At 42.8% G+C, this 7,500-nt stretch overlaps 2 non-coding genes across 2 annotated transcripts; both read left to right on the top strand.

Moving 5' to 3' along the window:
• Positions 1–3,021: 3,021 nt before the first annotated feature.
• Positions 3,022–4,942, top strand: LOC133667770 (small subunit ribosomal RNA). Its single transcript, XR_009833373.1, has one exon. It is a non-coding gene; the product is annotated as a small subunit ribosomal RNA (ribosomal RNA).
• Positions 4,943–6,489: 1,547 nt separating this feature from the next.
• On the top strand, positions 6,490–6,644 carry LOC133667747 (5.8S ribosomal RNA). The gene has a single exon (XR_009833350.1). It is a non-coding gene; the product is annotated as a 5.8S ribosomal RNA (ribosomal RNA).
• Positions 6,645–7,500: the final 856 nt, after the last annotated feature.

The raw sequence follows: 7,500 nt of genomic DNA, 5'->3' as shown, positions 1-7,500 counted from the left end.
CTTATTGAGAAAAAAAAAATTTAATATTTTGAAAAATATAATATTGACCTTTCATTTATACCGTCATGTTAATATAAATTATAATTTTTTTACCGGGGAACTCTGAACGATATATATATAGAACGGGCGAACCGACATGACCGGGGACTTTGCGCCATACGCGTAGGACGGGCGAACCGACATGACCGGGGACTTTGCGCTATACGCGCAGGACGGGCGAACCGACATGACCGGGGACTTTGCGCTATACGCGTAAGACGGGCGAACCGACATGACCGGGGACTTTGCGCGTACGATCGAGCTATGGTCGAACCGACGTGACTCGGGTGTTTTTTCTTAATTTCTCGAAAAATAACCTTATAACTGGTATGTTTTTTTTCATTAATCAATTTATATTTATCCTTCGCAATTTTTTATATTGTTAATTTTTTCTGTTCCTTCATCAAAAATTGATTTTTCGTAACTTTTCTTATCGAGAAAAAAAAAATTTAATTTTTTGAAAAAATATAATATTGACCTTTCATTTATACCGTCATGTTAATATAAATTATAATTTTTTTTACCGGGGAACTCTGAACGATATATATATAGAACGGGCGAACCGACATGACCGGGGACTTTGCTCCATACGCGTAAGACGGGCGAACCGACATGACCGGGGACTTTGCGCGTACGATCGAGCTATGGTCGAACCGACGTGACTCGGGTGTTTTTCTCTTAATTTCTCGAAAAATAACCTTATAACTGGTATGTTTTTTTTTTCATTAATCAATTTATATTTATCCTTCGCAATTTTTATATTGTTAATTTTTTCTGTTCCTTCATCAAAAATTGATTTTTCGTAACTTTTCTTATCGAGAAAAAAAAAATTTAATTTTTTGAAAAAATATAATATTGACCTTTCATTTATATTATACCGTCATGTTAATATAAATTATAATTTTTTTTACCGGGGAACTCTGAACGATATATATATAGAACGGGCGAACCGACATGACCGGGGACTTTGCGCCATACGCGTAAGACGGGCGAACCGACATGACCGGGGACTTTGCGCGTACGATCGAGCTATGGTCGAACCGACGTGACTCGGGTGTTTTTTCTTAATTTCTCGAAAAATAACCTTATAACTGGTATGTTTTTTTCATTAATCAATTTATATTTATCCTTCGCAATTTTTTATATTGTTAATTTTTTCTGTTCTTTCATCAGAAATTGATTTTTCGTAACTTTTCTTATTGAGAAAAAAAAAATTTAATTTTTTGAAAAAATATAATATTGACCTTTCATTTATACCGTCATGTTAATATAAATTATAATTTTTTTACCGGGGAACTCTGAACGATATATATATAGAACGGGCGAACCGACATGACCGGGGACTTTGCGCCATACGCGTAGGACGGGCGAACCGACATGACCGGGGACTTTGCGCTATACGCGCAGGACGGGCGAACCGACATGACCGGGCTTTGCGCCATACGCGTAAGACGGGCGAACCGACATGACCGGGGACTTTGCGCGTACGATCGAGCTATGGTCGAACCGACGTGACTCGGGTGTTTTTCTCTTAATTTCTCGAAAAATAACCTTATAACTGGTATGTTTTTTCTTCATTAATCAATTTATATTTATCCTTCGCAACTTTTTATATTGTTAATTTTTTCTGTTCTTTCATCAAAAATTGATTTTTCGTAACTTTTCTTATCGAGAAAAAAAAATTTAATTTTTTGAAAAAATATAATATTGACCTTTCATTTATACCGTCATGTTAATATACTTATAATTTTTTTTTACTCTGAGCGATATATATAGAACGGGCGAACCGACATGACCGGGGACTTTGCGCGTACGGTCGGGCCACCGAACCGACATGACTCGGGCATTTTTTCTTAATTTCTCGAAAAATAACGTTATAACTGGTATGTTTTTTTTCATTAATCAATTTATATTTATCCTTTGCAATTTTTTATATTGTTAATTTTTTTTGTTCCTTTATTAAAAATTAATTTTTCGTAACTTTTCTTATCGAGAAAAAAAAAAATTATTTTTTTGAAAAAATCTATTATTGACCTTTCATTTATACCATCCTGTTAATATATTTGTAATTTTTTTTACCAATTTGTATAATGATAATGATCATCGATCGAAGTCTAAGTTCCAGCGTACCCTCCGCTCGGTCTGTCGCTACAGCGGTTTTGCACCATAAGCGGCCGTGCATTAGCCCGGTCGGCGCCGACATGGTGGCCGGCCGTTCGGTTACTGTAAGAGAAGCGACGGTCCGGTGCGGCCGGGCGGAGCAGCGTCGGGCGCGTGTCCGTTCTACGATCTCGGTCGAGATACGGTACACCGCTCCTCGGGAAATACTTTCTCGACTGTTTCTGTCCGGTTCTTACCGATCTTTCTCCACACTGCATAGCCGCGAGTCGGTGTCTATGACCGAATGGCTCTTGAGCGGCAAAGCGACCTATAGGGGACGCTGGTGACCTGTATGTATGGCTTTTGCCATGTGTACTTGTACGACTGAGCATCAACTTTTAGCCTCGAGCGATCGGGCCTTTCTAACACCTAAGGATATATAAATCCCTAGGGCGTACGGGCGTGTCGAATAGTTCTTGGTGGCTTGCAATACGACACGTTTCGTATGATGAGCTTTGAGTTTGTAAAAGTGAGAGAAAAGAAACGACGTGCGATGTTATTGTAACACCACGTTGTTAAATAAAACACAATATTATATTATAATTTTTATATATATGATATTGTGAAGTATGATTCTTGAAATTGTGAATGAACGGGGCATATTGTGGAAGTGCTGATATTACATTGGGATATGCCTCAGCGTGAATTTATATTACGCGCTTTATGAAATTAAATTTTTTCAAAAGGTTACCAAATGTTTAGCATGCTTGATACGTGCTCGAATATTTATAAAGACCTATTGTAGTCGATCGGTGAGGGGCACCGACGACGAAAAATATATATATGTCAAAATTGGCAAAATATATTAATAATAAACTAAGATCCCTGGTTGATCCTGCCAGTAGTCATATGCTTGTCTCAAAGATTAAGCCATGCATGTCTCAGTACATGCCGAATTAAGGTGAAACCGCGAATGGCTCATTAAATCAGTTATGGTTCATTAGATCGTGGACACATTTACTTGGATAACTGTGGTAATTCTAGAGCTAATACATGCAAACAGAATTCCTCTCAGAGATGGGAGGAATGCTTTTATTAGATCAAAACCAATCGGTGGCGGACGGCTCGTCCGTTCGTCCATCGTTTGTTTTGGTGACTCTGAATAACTTTGTGCTGATCGCATGGTCATCTAGCACCGGCGACGCATCTTTCAAATGTCTGCCTTATCAACTGTCGATGGTAGGTTCTGCGCCTACCATGGTTGTAACCGGTAACGGGGAATCAGGGTTCGATTCCGGAGAGGGAGCCTGAGAAACAGCTACCACATCCAAGGAAGGCAGCAGGCGCGCAAATTACCCACTCCCGGCACGGGGAGGTAGTGACGAAAAATAACGATACGGGACTCATCCGAGGCCCCGTAATCGGAATGAGTACACTTTAAATCCTTTAACGAGGACCAATTGGAGGGCAAGTCTGGTGCCAGCAGCCGCGGTAATTCCAGCTCCAATAGCGTATATTAAAGTTGTTGCGGTTAAAAGCTCGTAGTTGAATCTGTGTGTCACAGTGTCGGTTCACCGCTCGCGGTGTTTAACTGGCATTATGTGGTACGTCCTATCGGTGGGCTTAGCTCCTTGTGGGCGGTCCAACTAATATCCCATCGCGGTGCTCTTCACTGAGTGTCGAGGTGGGCCGATACGTTTACTTTGAAAAAATTAGAGTGCTTAAAGCAGGCTACCTTTGCCTGAATACTGTGTGCATGGAATAATGGAATAGGACCTCGGTTCTATTTTGTTGGTTTTCGGAACCCCGAGGTAATGATTAATAGGGACAGATGGGGGCATTCGTATTGCGACGTTAGAGGTGAAATTCTTGGATCGTCGCAAGACGGACAGAAGCGAAAGCATTTGCCAAAAATGTTTTCATTAATCAAGAACGAAAGTTAGAGGTTCGAAGGCGATCAGATACCGCCCTAGTTCTAACCATAAACGATGCCAGCCAGCGATCCGCCGAAGTTCCTCCGATGACTCGGCGGGCAGCTTCCGGGAAACCAAAGCTTTTGGGTTCCGGGGGAAGTATGGTTGCAAAGCTGAAACTTAAAGGAATTGACGGAAGGGCACCACCAGGAGTGGAGCCTGCGGCTTAATTTGACTCAACACGGGAAACCTCACCAGGCCCGGACACCGGAAGGATTGACAGATTGATAGCTCTTTCTTGATTCGGTGGGTGGTGGTGCATGGCCGTTCTTAGTTGGTGGAGCGATTTGTCTGGTTAATTCCGATAACGAACGAGACTCTAGCCTGCTAAATAGACGTAACTTATGGTATCTCGAAGGCCCTCGGCTTCGGTCGGTGGGTTTTACTACCAACGTACAAACAAATCTTCTTAGAGGAACAGGCGGCTTCTAGCCGCACGAGATTGAGCAATAACAGGTCTGTGATGCCCTTAGATGTTCTGGGCCGCACGCGCGCTACACTGAAGGAATCAGCGTGTTTTCCCTGGCCGAAAGGCCCGGGTAACCCGCTGAACCTCCTTCGTGCTAGGGATTGGGGCTTGCAATTATTCCCCATGAACGAGGAATTCCCAGTAAGCGCGAGTCATAAGCTCGCGTTGATTACGTCCCTGCCCTTTGTACACACCGCCCGTCGCTACTACCGATTGAATGATTTAGTGAGGTCTTCGGACTGGTGCGCGGCCAATGTCTCGGCATTGCCGATGTTACCGGGAAGATGACCAAACTTGATCATTTAGAGGAAGTAAAAGTCGTAACAAGGTTTCCGTAGGTGAACCTGCGGAAGGATCATTAACGAATGAAACATACAAAAAGAGAATGCGTAACAAAAAAGAGAGATAAACAAGGAGAAGGATAAAATGGAATTTCGATTCCATTACCAAATACCAAAATGTACTTTGTACATCGAACGAATAATGAAATCACGGAACGATGGCTTACGTGAGGAGGGAAAGAAAAAGAAATCCCTTCCGTCCGTTGTATCCGTTGATTTCGATCATTTTCGAATTTTTTTTCTTACCAGACACGAAAATTCGACACGAAGAGAGAGGGAATAACGATAAATAAGCTCGAAGAGACGCTTGCGTGAAGGTCTATTTATCGAATAAACGGACCCGCCGTCTCGACGAGATGAATGTCGTTATGGTACGCAAAAAGATACAAAGGGACGCTTGCGTGAGATCGTCGTCGTCGTGTGTGCGTTTACGGATGCATATACGGACGCGATCCGCCGTCTCGATGATGTATATTTTTAATAAAGATTTATAAAGGTACGGTTTGCACGTACGTGTACGTATCACGTATGTATATGCATAATGGTATATACAAAATGATAAAAAAGAAAAAAAAAGCGCTTGCGTGAGGTCGAATTTTTAAATGACCCGCCGCTTTAATAACATTACGTCCCTACTGAAATATATTGAAAACACAAAAATAAAATGACAAATGGCTTGACAACACAATAAGGCGCTTGCGTGAGGTCTTTTTTAAATAGACCCGCCGTCTTTATGAACGTATATGCGTGCGTTGCGTATGTGTATGTATATAGATACGTGCAAGAAAAGTACCAAATTCACATTTCTGTACCTCCTTTCTCTTTTTTATTTTCGTTGCCTGAGCTCCCGTTATAAAACGGGAGATGGACGAGACCGCACACCAAGACTTTGGGATCGAACGAAGCTGTCGAGATAATGATAATCGAAAAAGCGGTAAGGACAAGTAGCGCGTCGATAGTAAAACGAAATCGAAGGATGGACGAGCCGCCGTCGAACTTTGTTTCGCGACGTTCTCTTCGATGGATACCAGTTCGACCTCTTTTCTCTTATACGCTATAATCATTCTCGAATCGTGCTTCCTACCCATGGGTGGATGGTGTGATGGTCGTCGTCGTTGTAAGCTTTAAACCGACGAAACCAAGAACGGCGAAACCAAGATGCATCGCGTCGACGTGAGCCCGATTTTATCGCTTCTTATTTAAAAGTTGAAACGTTGTTCGTTCAGAGGGGAATATCGAATTATGTTCGGTTATACAGAGAGGCCATCGTGTCGTGAGTCGGACACCCGTACCGTTAGCGGATATTCGCTTCGGAAATTGGGAGGTAAGACCGCTCGAGGCCAACCGAAATTCGTATCCCATCGAATTTTATCGAGAATGCAATATATACCTGAACGAATTATAGTTTTCAATATCGAATTTTTTTAAGCGTATGGGCTCTGCGACCATGCTTCGAAGAAGAGTCGTTCTCTCCAGGTTGAGCGACGGTTTAAAAAAAAAAAAGGATTCAGTATCGGGGTATCCTCGTCGTTTCCTTAATATAAAAAATAAAAAAGAAAAATACGATTACCCTGAACGGTGGATCACTTGGCTCGTGGGTCGATGAAGAACGCAGCTAATTGCGCGTCAACGTGTGAACTGCAGGACACATGAACATCGACATTTCGAACGCACATTGCGGTCCACGGATACAATTCCTGGACCACGCCTGGCTGAGGGTCGTTCACGTAACCCAAATACTGCTTGCGTTGCGTATCGTTACTCTTCGTACATTTGATCCTTTTTTTCTCTCTTTTTGTAATCCCCGCCGTCGTTCTTTAAAATCGAACGTTTCCGAGTCGGGTGTCAAAAATCGAGGAAAGGACAAGTTACAAGGAGGAAGATGCGCGACGTACGAGCGATTGTTGGACGTTCGTTGGCGTTCGTCGCGGTCGTGACCGAGACTACAGAATCGAAATGCATGTGCTAGCGTGTGGTATGTAACAATGAAAAATGTCACGGACCTGCGTGAGTGTTCTCGGTGTCGTGAGTCGTCCGTTTTACGTAACGGATGACCGCCCGTGTTTCACCGCTTCGTGCTCGTTTTCAACGTTATTTCGTACCCGCCACTGCTTCGATTCGTCCGTCTTTGGATCACGATTACATACCGCGCCCCTAACGTCGTCTGAAATTAATATTTCTGCGATACTGTGAGAAAGGATAAAATATGGGAGTTTAATATCGAGAGAGGAGGGAAGAGAGATCCCTTGATGGCGCGTGATGATTGCCGTTCGTCGAGATTGTTAAAGAAAAGAGAGAGAGAGAAGAGCCCCAGGAATCGGAATACCCACTCCGTTCCTTCGTGTGTGTCATACTCTGTCGGAACTATCCGCTGGACCGTCACATCAACGTGCACGCGAGTCCTTAAGCGATACGTTTTCGTACCAGAGATCGAAGACTCCACGGAGATAATAGGATACGTAAGATGAGGACGAGTACGATTCTCTTTGGCGAGGCTTTTCTTTCGTTTTTCTTTTTCCTTTTCGAGACGACAAATTATGGCATCTCCGCGCAGAGGAAGAGAAATTTCCTGAATCTA

The sequence above is a fragment of the Apis cerana genome, unplaced genomic scaffold (genome assembly GCF_029169275.1).
Source record: "Apis cerana isolate GH-2021 unplaced genomic scaffold, AcerK_1.0 scaffold3_AcerK, whole genome shotgun sequence".
In the NCBI taxonomy this organism is placed as follows: domain Eukaryota; kingdom Metazoa; phylum Arthropoda; class Insecta; order Hymenoptera; family Apidae; genus Apis; species Apis cerana.
The sequence above is the reverse complement of the archived record's forward strand: the minus strand, read 5'-3'. Positions and strand labels throughout refer to the sequence as shown.